We start from the raw sequence: 12,190 nt of genomic DNA, 5'->3' as shown, positions 1-12,190 counted from the left end.
TGCCAAGGACCCTAATCATCTAGCCCGCACTCTCTTCTCACTACTGCATCGGGCAAGAGATACAGGAGCCTTGGGTCTCTCACCACCAAGTTCAGGCACGGTTATGACACTACCTACAACAATCAGGCCCCTGAACCAGTGTGGATAACTTCGCTCACCTCAACACTGAACTGACTCCACAACCTTATAGACTCACTTTCAAGGAGTTTACAGCTCATGATCTCAGTATTATTTATTTACTTTTGAAAAATTTATTATTGGCATGATTTGTCCTCCTGTTAAACATTGTATGTTAGTCAGTCTTTGTTATGTGTAGTTTTTCATAAATTATTGTATTTTTTTATTTTCCTGTAAATGCCTGCATGAAAATGAGTCTCAAGGTACTTCCATAATGAACTTAGTTTGAACTGTGATACTATTGTATTCCTTGTCTGAAGCCAAGATGAGGATAAAGGTCACCAGATTATTCTGGGATGGAGCCAGAATAATTAAAATAGAAACTTGCTGAGGGAGACGAAACTACTATCATTTAAAAGGAATTGGTGGGCTTATTCTAAGGTCAAGTGAGGACTTGCAAAGGATTTAAGTTTGATGACTTAAGAAAATCTAAAGCAGTGGTTACAGAGGTAACTGCATTGAGAAAGTTATTAAAATGGTGGCACTCTCAGAAACTTGTTAAGGACAGTTTAGTGCACAGAATGAATGAATTATTAGAGCTAAATCTAATCTTAGGAGAAGCAAACCCATGCAGGACTTGCAAGGGTGGCAGACTGTTATGTCATCATGTGTGTAGTATACAAGCACCAAAATATTATATTATCAAGCAAATATGAAATGTGGGGGAGAATGAAAGGTGGGGGAGTAGCATTGCTTGTTAGGGAAAATATTACTGCAGTGCTCAGGCAGGACAGATTAGAGGGCTTGTCCACTGAGTCCTTATGGGTGGAGCTGAGAAACAGGAAAGGTATGGCCACATTAGTGGGATTGTATTACAGACCACCCAATAGTCAACGAGAATTGGAAGAGCAAATCTGCAGAGAGATAGCAGGCAACTGCAGGAAACATAAAGTTGTGGTGGTAGGGGATTTGAATTTTCCATATATTGATGGGGACTCCCATACTGTTAGGGGTCTAGATGGTTTAGAGTTTGTAAAATGTGTTCAGGAAAGTTTTCTAAATCAATATATAGAGGGAACAACTAGAGGGGATGCAATATTGGATCTCCTGTTAAGGAAACGAGTCAGGACAAGTGACAGAAGTCTGTGTAGGGGAGCACTTTGGTTCCAGTGATCATAACACCATTAGTTTAAAATTGATCATGGACAAGGGTAGATCTGGTTCTAGGATTGAGGTTCTTAACTGGAAGAAGGCCAAATTTGAAGAAATGAGAAAGGATCTAAAAAGCGTGGATTGGGACAGGTTGTTCTCAGGTAAGGATGTGATCGGTAGGTGGGAAGCCTTCAAAGGAGAAATTTTGAGAGTGCAGAATTTGTATGTTCCTGTCAGGATTAAAGGCAAAGTGAATAGGAATAAGTAACCTTAGTTCTCAAGGGATATTGCAACGCTGATAAAGAAGAAGAGGGAGTTGTATGACTTGTATAGGAAACAGGGAGTAAATCAGGTGCTTGAGGAGTATAAGAAGTGCAAGAAAATACTTAAGAAAGAAATCAGGAGGTCTAAAAGAAGACATGAGGTTGCCTTGGCAGTCAAAGTGAAGGATAATCAAAAGAGCTTTTACAGGTATATTAAGAGCAAAAGGATTGTAAGGGATAAAATTGGTGCTCTTGAAGATCAGAGTGGTCGGCTATGTGCGGAACCAAAGGAAATGGGGGAGATCTTAAATAGGTTTTTTGCGTCTGTGTTTACTAAGGAAACTGGCATGAAGTCTATGGAAATAAGGGAAACAAGTAGTAAGATCATGGAAACTGTACAGATCGAAAAGGAGGAGGTCCTTGCTGTCTTGAGGAAAATTAAAGTGGATAAATCCCCAGGACCTGACAGGGTGTTCCCTCGGACCTTGAAGGAGACTAGTGTTGAAATTGCAGGGGCCCTGGCAGAAATATTTAAAATGTCGCTGTCTACAGGTGAGGTGCCGGAGGATTGGAGAGTGGCTCATGTTGTTCTGTTGTTTAAAAAAGGATCGAAAAGTAATCCGGGAAATTATAGGCCGGTAAGTTTAACGTCAGTAGTAGGTAAGTTATTGGAGGGAGTATTAAGAGACAGAATCTACAAGCATTTGGATAGACAGGGACTTATTAGGGAGAATCAACATGGCTTTGTGCGTGGTAGGTCATACTTGACGAATCTATTGGAGTTTTTCGAGGAGGTTACCAGGAAAGTGGATGAAGGGAAGGCAGTGGATATTGTCTACATGGACTTCAGTAAGGCCTTTGACAAGGTCCCGCATGGGAGGTTAGTTAGGAAAATTCAGTCGCTAGGTATACATGGAGAGGTGGTAAATTGGATTAGACTTAATGGAAGAAGTCAAAGAATGGTAGTAGAGAATTGATTCTCCGAGTGGAGGCCTGTGACTAGTGGTGTGCCACAGGGATCAGTGCTGGGTCCATTGTTATTTGTCATCTATATCAATGATCTGAATGATAATGTGGTAAATTGGATCAGCAAATTTGCTGATGATACAAAGATTGGAGGTGTAGTAGACAGTGAGGAAGGTTTTCAGAGCCTGCAGAGGGACTTGGACCAGCTGGAAAAATGGACTGAAAAATGACAGATGGAGTTTAATACAGACAAGTGTGAGGTATTGCACGTTGGAAGGACAAACCAAGGTAGAACATACAGGGTTAATGGTAAGGCACTGAGGAGTGCAGTGGAACAGAGGGATCTGGGAATACAGGTACAAAATTCCCTAAAAGTGTCGTCACAGGTAGATAGGGTCGTAAAGAGAGCTTTTGGTACACTGGCCTTTATTAATCAAATTATTGAGTAGAAGAGCTGGAATGTTATGATAAGGTTGTATAAGGCATTGGTGAGGCCGAATCTGGAGTATTGTGTTCAGTTTTGGTCACCAAATTACAGGAAGGATATAAATAAGGTTGAAAGAGTGCAGAGAAGGTTTACAAGGATGTTGCCGGGACTTGAGAAACTCAGTTACAGAGAAAGGTTGAATAGGTTAGGACTTTATTCCCTGGAGCGTAGAAGATTGAGGGGAGATTTGATAGAGGTATATAAGATTATGATGGGTATAGATAGAGTGAATGCAAGCAGGCTTTTTCCATTGAGGCATGGGGAGAAAAAAACCAGAGGACATGGGTTTAGGGTGAGGGGGGAAAAGTTTAAAGGGAACGTTAGCTGGGGCTTCTTCACACAGAGAGTGGTGGGAGTAATGAACTGCCAGACAAGGTGGTAAATGCGGGTTCTTTTTTAACATTTAAGAATAAATTGGACAGATACATGGATGGGAGGTGTATGGAGGAATATGGTCCGTGTGCAGGTCAGTGGGACTAGGCAGAAAATGGTTCGGCACAGCCAAGAAGGGCCAAAAGGCCTGTTTCTGTGCTGTAGTTTCTATGGTTTCTATGGTTTCTAAACCACTACAGAAGGAAATACTTCCTGCCTGAATACAGGTTTGAAAGATCATAACACTAGAAATGTAGGCATGCTTCAAGCATGAACTTAAGAAAATAAAATTTAAGTGAGAATTAAAGGAAGCTCAATATGTTTATAGGTTGAAAGCATTCTAGCAATTGGAGTTGCTTACATGATTATGAAATATCAATATGGGTGAATACCGATCCACTACTGGTTGCAGGTTCAGGATCAAACTTACTTAGTGGAGACTGGCTAAAAGAAATGGATGGAATGTCCATTGATTATGTAAAGATGAATGAGAGCAGAATATTGCAGGAGGAGTTAAGATGGCATGAACCCAAAGATCAGCTTGGTATGTTGAAAGGCAACCACGTAAAAATTTGTGTTGATCCTGGCACTTTACCACGGTTCTTCAACCCTTAAGTAGTGAAATCAAAATTAGCAATGTTGGAGGCTGAAACTGACAGGTTTTTTGAAGAAGAAGCAATTGAACCTGTTTGGTATTCGGAATGAGCAGTGTCGGGTTACTAGTCTTAAAGCATGATGTCTCCATTAAACTTATGAAGATACGAAGCAGTTAATAAATTTATTTTGTTCTAGGCTAGAGGATTAGTTTGCAGTTTTGTCTTACAGACAGGAACTCACTTAGTTGGGAATGCATGCCTAATTGTAAGAAGAGCATTCCAAAAAGTTTTTGACTGCTAACACATGCAAGGAACACATCACTGCCTCAATATCCACATGAGTTCAAAAGTGGAATTTGACCTTGAGAGCACATGAAACAAGGAAGTACTATGGAAATTCAGACACACTGTTGTTATTCAGTGCCTTACTCAACTGTAGATGACTGAATTTAGGACCCAGCTCTGATGAGAGATCATCTATATGCTCTGTTTATGAGTAAAGTGCAAACCAAACAGTAGACCGCAAAAGTTATTTTACTATTTCAAGTTTGTGAATATATCATGAAGCAGTGGCCAGCAGAGAGGATCGCAGTTGGTACCCCATTCCTGGAACTTGGAGATGGATAGGCTGTGCTGAATTGACAAGGCTGGGATGTCCCTCTGGTTATACCCGGAGTTAATAAGGCGGGGGATTTGCCAGATGGTGCCTAAGATAGACTCTGACATTGAGTGTAATAGTGCAGGTTTATATCAGTTGTTAAGAAAACATATATGTCAGCTTCTGCTCCCCTAGGGAAGATGTTCCTGCTGATAATTGCTATTCATTCAAGTGGATGACCATCTTTCTCATGAATACTTCCATTTCAATGACAAGACAAAATCTGCAGCTGCTGGAAATCTGAGCAACACACTCAAAATGCTGGAGAAGCTCAGCATGCCAGGCAGCTTCTATTGAAAAAGTACGTTTTCAAGAGCTGCATTTGACAAGCATTGTGACTATTCTGGAAAAGCAAATTTGCCCTTACAGAATAAACAAATCGTTCCCCAAAAGTTTAAGATTTGGAATTAATTTCTCTCGGAATTTGAGGGAAAAAATAAATCAGTTTTTTTTTTACAACTTTCCTAGCGCATGGGTATACAATGCAGTTTCATGTTACAGAACATTTCTCCGAATGGAACCCACTCACCCCCACCCCCATGTAATATAGTTTGCCTGTACATTCGATATTCATGAAATGCCTTACACAATCATATCAGAAAATGTAAATTGCATAATGATTGCAGAATCTGAGGATTTCATGAAATGATACTGCATACAACATGAAACATCTGCCTCATCTCAAACTTCTAATGGAGGCAGATTTTCCAAGAAGGAATCAAGAAAACGAGAGAAAGAAGTAATCAAACTTAAGTATTTTGGTTTGTTTTCAGATACCAATTTATATGACAGTCCACAATTTGATGATCTGCAGAAATGCTCATGATAAAGTAATTGAGGTGAACTTTAGATCTTAAACAGTAAGACATTGGACTAGAATTTAGCCATTTGGCTCATTGAGTCTATTCCGCCATTCCATCATGGCTGATTTATTACTCCCCTTAAACCCATCCTCCTACCTTCTCCCTGTAACCTTTAATATCCTGTCTAATCAAGAACCTATCACCCTGTGCTGTAAATGTACTCAACAACTTGGCCTCCAGAGCTACCTGTGGCAATGAATTGCAGAGATTCACACCCTTTGGCTAAAGAAATTCCTCCTCATCTCTGTTCTAAAAGGACATCCCTCTAGTCTGAGTCTGTGACCTCTGGTCCTAGATTCACCCACTATGGGAAACATCCTCCCCACATCCACTCTATGCAACTCTTCCAATATTCAATAGCTTTCAATGAAATAGCCCCCCCATTCTTTTAAACTTCACTAAATACAGACCCAGAACCATCAAGTGCTCTTCATACGTTAACCCTTTCATTGCCAGAATCTTTCTCATGAACCCGTTCTGGACCACTTTCTGGACCCTCTCTAATGCCAGTATATCCTTTCTTAGATAAGTGGCCCAGAATTGCTCTCAATACTCCAAGTGTGATAAATGCCTATAGAGCCTCAGCATTACATCTTTGCTCTTGTATTCTAGTATGCTTGAAGTGAATGCTAACATTTACCTTCCATACCACTGACTCAACCTGCAAGTTAACTTTTAGGGAATCCTGCACGAGGACTCCCAAGTTTCTTTGCACCTCTGATTTTTGAATTTTCTCCCGATTTAGAAAATAGCCTTTGCTATCAAAGTGCGTGACCATACACATCCCTATGCATATTCCATTGGTCACTTTTTGCCCATTCTCCTTACCTGTCCAAATCCTTCTGCAAGCTCCCTGCTTCCTCAGCACTACTTGGCCCTCCATCTTCATAGTGTCTATAAAGCTGGCCACATAGCGATCAATTCCATCATTCACATAAAAATGTGAAAAGAAGTGGTCATAGCATCGATCACTGCAAAATACCTCTAGTCCTTGGCAGCCAACCAGAAAAGGCCCCCTTTATTCCCACTCTTTGCCTCCTAACAGTTAGCCAATCTTCTATCCATGCTTGTATCTTTGCTGTAATTCCATGGGCTCCTGTCTTGTTGAGTAGCCCCATGTTCGGCACCTGTCAAAGTCATTATGAAAATCCAAATAAACACTATCCAATGACTCTCCTTTGTCTACCTTAATTGTTATTTCCTCAAAGAATTTTAACAGATTTGTCAGGGAAGATTTCCTCTTTTGGAAACCATACTGACTTTGGCCTATTTTATCATGTGCCTCCAAGTACCCCAAAACTTCATCCTCAATAATGAATTCCAACATCTCCCCAACCGCTGAAGTAAGGCTCACTGGCCTATAATTTCCTTTCTTCAGCCTCTCTCCTTTTTTGAAGAGTGGAGTGACATTTGCAATTTTCCAGTCCTCCGAAACCATTCCAGATTCTAGTGATTCTTGAAATATCATTACTAATGCCGCACGATCTCTTCAGGATCTTGGGGTTGTAGTTCATCTGGTCCAGGTGATTTATCTACCTTCAGGCCTTTCTTCTTCCCAAGGACCTTCTCCTTAGTAATAGCAACACTTCTGCCCCTGACACTCTTGCATTTCTGGCATACTGCCTGTGTCTTCCATAGTGAAGATTGATGCAGAAACTTATACATTTCCTACCCCATCTCATTGTCCCCCATTACTCCTCTCCAGTGTCATTTCCAGCAGTCCAATATCCACTCTTTATTTTACTCTTTATACATGTGAAAAACTTTTGCTATCCTATTTTATATTATTGGCTAGCTTACCTTTAAGTTTCATCTCTTCTCTCCTTTAGGCTTTTTAGTTGCCTTCTTATTAAAAGCTTCCCAACCCTCTAACTTACCACTAATTTTTGCTCTATTTTATGCCCTCTCTTTTTCTCTCATGCTGTGTTTGATTTCCCTTGTCAGCCACGGTTGCCTCGTCCTCCCAAAGAATACTTCGTCATTGTTGGGATGTATGTATCCTGTGCATTCCCGTTACCCGCAGTAACTCCAGCTATTGTTGTTCTGCTATCATTCTTGCCAGTGTCCCCTTCCAATTAGCTTTGGCTAATTCCACTCTTATGCCTCTGTAATTCCCTTTATTCCACGGTAATACTGATACATCTGACTTTATCTTATCCTTTTTGACCTGCAGGATGATTTCTTTCATATTAGGATCACTGCTTCCTACGGGTTCCTTTACCTTAATCTCCCTAATCAAATTTGGTTCATTACAAAATGATGAATCCAAAACTGTTTTTTCTCTGGTGGGCTCAACCACAAGCTGCTCTAAATGACTATTTCATAGACATTCTACAAATTACCTCTCTTGGGGTCCAGCACGAAGCCGATTTTCCGAATCTTCCTCCATATTGAAATCCCCCATTACTATCGTGAAATTGCCCATTTTACATGTCCTTTGTATCTCATGTTGTAACTGTATCCCACATCCTCGCAACTATTTGGAGGCCTGTATACATCTCCCATCAGGGTCTTATTACCCTTGCAGTCTCGTACTCTACTCACAAGGATTCTACATCTTCTGATCCTATGTCACCTCTTTCTAAGGAATTGATTTCATTTTTTAACAACAGCCACCCGACCCCCTCTGCCTACCTGTCTGTTCTTGCGATACATTGTGTATTCTTGGTTGCTCTGCTCCAAATTTTGATCTTTTAGCCTTGGCTTTGTGATGCCCACAATGTCATATCTGTCAATCTCTAATTGTGCTGCAACATTATCTTCCTTATTCTGTATATTGCACACATTCAAATATAATATCTTCAGTTCTGTATTCATCACCATTTCAATTTTGCCCCATGTCACATTTCAATGCATCTCACTGCAATTTTGCCCTATCACAACTGCTTGTTCTTTCTCATAGCCTCACTACACCAAGTATCTTGTTGTAATCCAGTTCCTAGCCCCCTGCCAAATTAGTTTAAACACCCCCTCCTCCCAGTAGCTCTAGCACACCTGCCCAAGTTTGCGGTGACATCTAAAACTTTGACAAACTTCTATACATGTGTAGTGGAGAGTATATTGACTGGCTGCATTACAGCCTGGTATGGAAACACCAGTGCTCTTTAAAGGAAAACCCTACAAAAATGAGTAGATGCGGTCCAGTCCATCAAGGGTAAAACCCTTCCAACCTTTGAGTACATCTCAATGAAATGGTGTTGCAAGAAAGCAATCATCAAGGACCCCACCATCCAGAACATGCACTTTTCTTGTTGCTGCCAGCAGGAGGAAGGTACAAGAGCCTCAGGACTCACACCACCGGGTTCAGGAACAGCTATATCCCTCCACCATCAAGCTCTTCAACCAAAGAGTATAACTTCACTTGCCCAATCATTGAAATATTCCCACAGCCACTTTCAAGCACTCTTCAGCTTATGTTCTCGATAGTTATTTATTTATTATTATTAATTTTTTTTCTATTTGCTCAGTTTGTTCCCTCCTGCATTCTGGTTGAATGCTCTCGATGGGCGGTCTTTGATTCTGTTATGATTATTATTCTATGGATTTATTGAGTATGTCTACAAGAAAATGAATCTTAGGGTTGTATGTGGTGACATAAATGTAGTTTGATAATAAAATTTACTTTGAAATTTGAGCTTTAATATTGATGCTTTTGGGTGCTTATCTTGTTTCACCATTTTGATCATTGCAAATGCCATTTTGGGGTTCTCCTTACTGCTGCATTTGCAGACCTACAGAAAATAAACTTTCTGAAAGACAAGACTGTGCCTTCATTTTATTTTTTATATGCCAAAATAAAGCAATTTCAGCTTTGACAGTGTGAAACTATTCATTCTTAATGTTTAAAAGAAGCTGTCACTTCAGATTGCAGAATAATTTGACGTCAGGGTCAAGTGGTGCATAATTCACTCAGTGCAGGAGTGAAGTCAATACTTAGCACAGGGTTTAACTTAGTTACTTAACTTCCTTATCAATATTTTAAGTGTTTTTTATTAATATAAAATGACCATGTTACTTGTGTGAATAAGTTTATGCATTTGTCTAGCCAACTGTACATAGTTTTGGTAATGAAAGGCAGTTTCTTTTTTTCAACTCTTTGTAGGCATAGCAACCTCTAATTTCGTAGAGTGGTGTATTTTCCAAAAAGGTTTCTGTACCGCATCTATTCTGCCTCTCAGGGAGGTCTGAATCCTTAATATAGCTTAGATTACCCATGTCCTGTTTAGTTGATTGATAAGTATGAATATATCCACTTCACAAATGGATGACTTGCCTTTTAGATTCAGAACAAAATGATTATTTTAAAGACAAGAAATCACAATATTGTTTGGTTGAGGAAAGTGCATGCATAACAGAAATAACTGTAATGCCAGGACTGGGGCATTCACTCTTGCAAATCTTTATTAAATTTGTCTTACATATTTCCCTCCTAATCTTACCACATCCAGAGTACATTTTTGACAAACCACCTGTGATTTATTTTAAAACAAGGATGTACTCATTTAAAAATTGCACATTTTTGTAATATTAGAATACTACATTAACAGAAGGCTCTCCCTGCAAAATGTAGAATGAAGCAGAAAAAAGAGATTTTCTAAAGGTTTCCTAGATACTAATGTTGCAGAAGTGAGAGCATAGAGGCATGTGCTTTTTCTTGCTAATAGAAGGACATGCACTACAATTAAGATGCATTGGACTTAGAACAAACCACTGAGATAATTAACTGCTGTTGATGTATCAAACGTTTGCTTCCAGCGAACAAGACTGTAAATGCTCCTCGTCTTTTCACATCAATAGCGTGCTTTCATTTAACAGAACCTTCTCTGCTTCAAAACTGCATCTTCTGCCGTTCACATATGCTCAACAACTATTCCATAGTTGGGCACTTCCTCATTTAGTGTACCTTCAGATTCTGTACCAGTTCCACGAGGGAAAATTGGTTCACAGCACAACTGAGAGAATTATAAACTTGCATGGAGAGAAGAATGGTCAATGTCCTGAATCCCTTAGAGCATTTAGCAGCAGTAACAAGACCTTAATATTGGTGGTCCTATGAAGAGCTGTTTGCATTGCAGGCTTTTATGCAAGTATTCTGTTTCTAGGTCTTTGATTATAATTGTGCGTTTATCTATTTTGACAAAGTCGAGGTCTGTAGTGAAGCTTGATGTCTGAAACTATTGCTAGACTAATTCTTGCCTATCGTCCTTCCCAGATTTGTTTTCTCACTCAGAAGATCTTGAAAAGGAGCAGCCCTGTGAAGTGCCACGGTCCTATGCTTCATGCCTCTGAAGCTCCAGCACAGAGCTTGACACCTCAGGTGGGTCACAGACTTTTTCAATGCTCCATGCTGTAATGCGATGAAAACTTAGCTTTGAAGAAGGCTTGTGCAGGGTGTGGTTGCCTGGCAGTTCTGATGAGAAAGCTTAACTTCAGAAGTCCAGCTCTGAAAACACACATGCTTCCCCGCACAAGTATTTTAACAAGGTTGGAAAACCTAACATCAAATATCAACTACGTGACAAAAGTGGTAATTTGAGTGTATTATGAAAGCATTTAATGACTGGATTGGAACATGTAACCAGCTGCAAGGTTGCTCCAAATTTGGATAGATTTGGAAATTGCCTATAACGTCCCAGAGAGCTGTGGTGGGCATGTGGTGTAATATTTCAATCCTATGAGAACAAATCATTGTAGATTAGGTAAAGTGCCAACTCACTGGCTCTTCACTGGATCCTGCAACATCCAGACAGCAAAGATGCATATATCAGGATATTCCATTGACCTACAGCTCAGCATTCAATACCATCATTCTCTTTCTTTTTCAATATTTTTATTGATATTATATAAATTAGATGAATACAAATACAAAATTCATAAGGATACAAGTAAATAATCCAAATTACATCACATCTAAATCACAGTAATATGATCACAGTATCCCATATTCCAAATCAATCATGTATAAAAAGAGATTGAATTATGAAATGAAATAGAATAAAATAATTGTATTTTATTAAAAAAATCTCCCCCCACTACCAAAATGAGCTGGTTGGTGAAAAAAAAGAAGAAAAAAGAAAAATACCTTACCATATGATATTATAATAATAATGGCTCAGATCCATACTTTAATAATAGTTCAAAGATTGTGAAAATAATTCAGAAAGGGTCCCCATAACATTAGAAAATCATGTTTAGAATCAGAAATCGAACAACGAATCTTCTGTAGATCAAGGCACAGCATAATGTCAGATAGCCATTGAACATGAATGGGCGGGGCGGCCTCTTTTTACTTGAGCAAGATCGTCCTCCTGGCGATAAGAGACATAAAGGCCAATACCAGCAAATTAGATGGCTTCAATTTTGTAGCACTATCCTCAACAATACCAAACATGGCAGTCAAAGGATTGGGCTTAAAACTGACACTGAAAAGTGCAGAAAAGTTTGAAACAACACACATAAAAATTGCTGGTGAATGCAGCAGGCCAGGCAGCATCTATAGGAAGAGGTACAGTCGACATTTCGGGCCGAGACCTTTCGTCAGGTCTAACTGAAAGAAGAGATAGTAAGAGATTTGAAAGTAGGAGGGGGAGGGGGAGATCCGAAATGATAGGAGAAGACAGGATGGGGAGGGATGGAGCCAAGAGCTGGACAGTTGATTGGCAGAAGGGATATGAGAGGATCATGGGACGGGAGGCCCAGGGAGAAAGAAAGGGGGA

The 12,190-nt window shown here is 39.8% G+C and overlaps 1 protein-coding gene across 12 annotated transcripts in view; it reads left to right on the top strand.

Annotated features, from left to right (window-relative positions):
- The window catches only part of LOC134348516 (PTB domain-containing engulfment adapter protein 1-like), a 436,378-nt gene that overhangs the window by 195,057 nt on the left and 229,131 nt on the right, over positions 1-12,190 (top strand). For all 12 annotated transcript variants that reach the window (XM_063052010.1, XM_063052016.1, XM_063052011.1 and 9 more), the window contains one exon: positions 10,687-10,791. The gene's annotated coding sequence lies outside the window, so the exon portion shown is untranslated. The remainder of the gene's footprint in view (positions 1-10,686; positions 10,792-12,190) is intronic.

Source organism: Mobula hypostoma, chromosome 6 (genome assembly GCF_963921235.1).
Source record: "Mobula hypostoma chromosome 6, sMobHyp1.1, whole genome shotgun sequence".
NCBI lineage: Eukaryota > Metazoa > Chordata > Chondrichthyes > Myliobatiformes > Myliobatidae > Mobula > Mobula hypostoma.
Note: the sequence above shows the minus strand (reverse complement) of the source record. Positions and strands in the feature narration are given on the sequence as shown.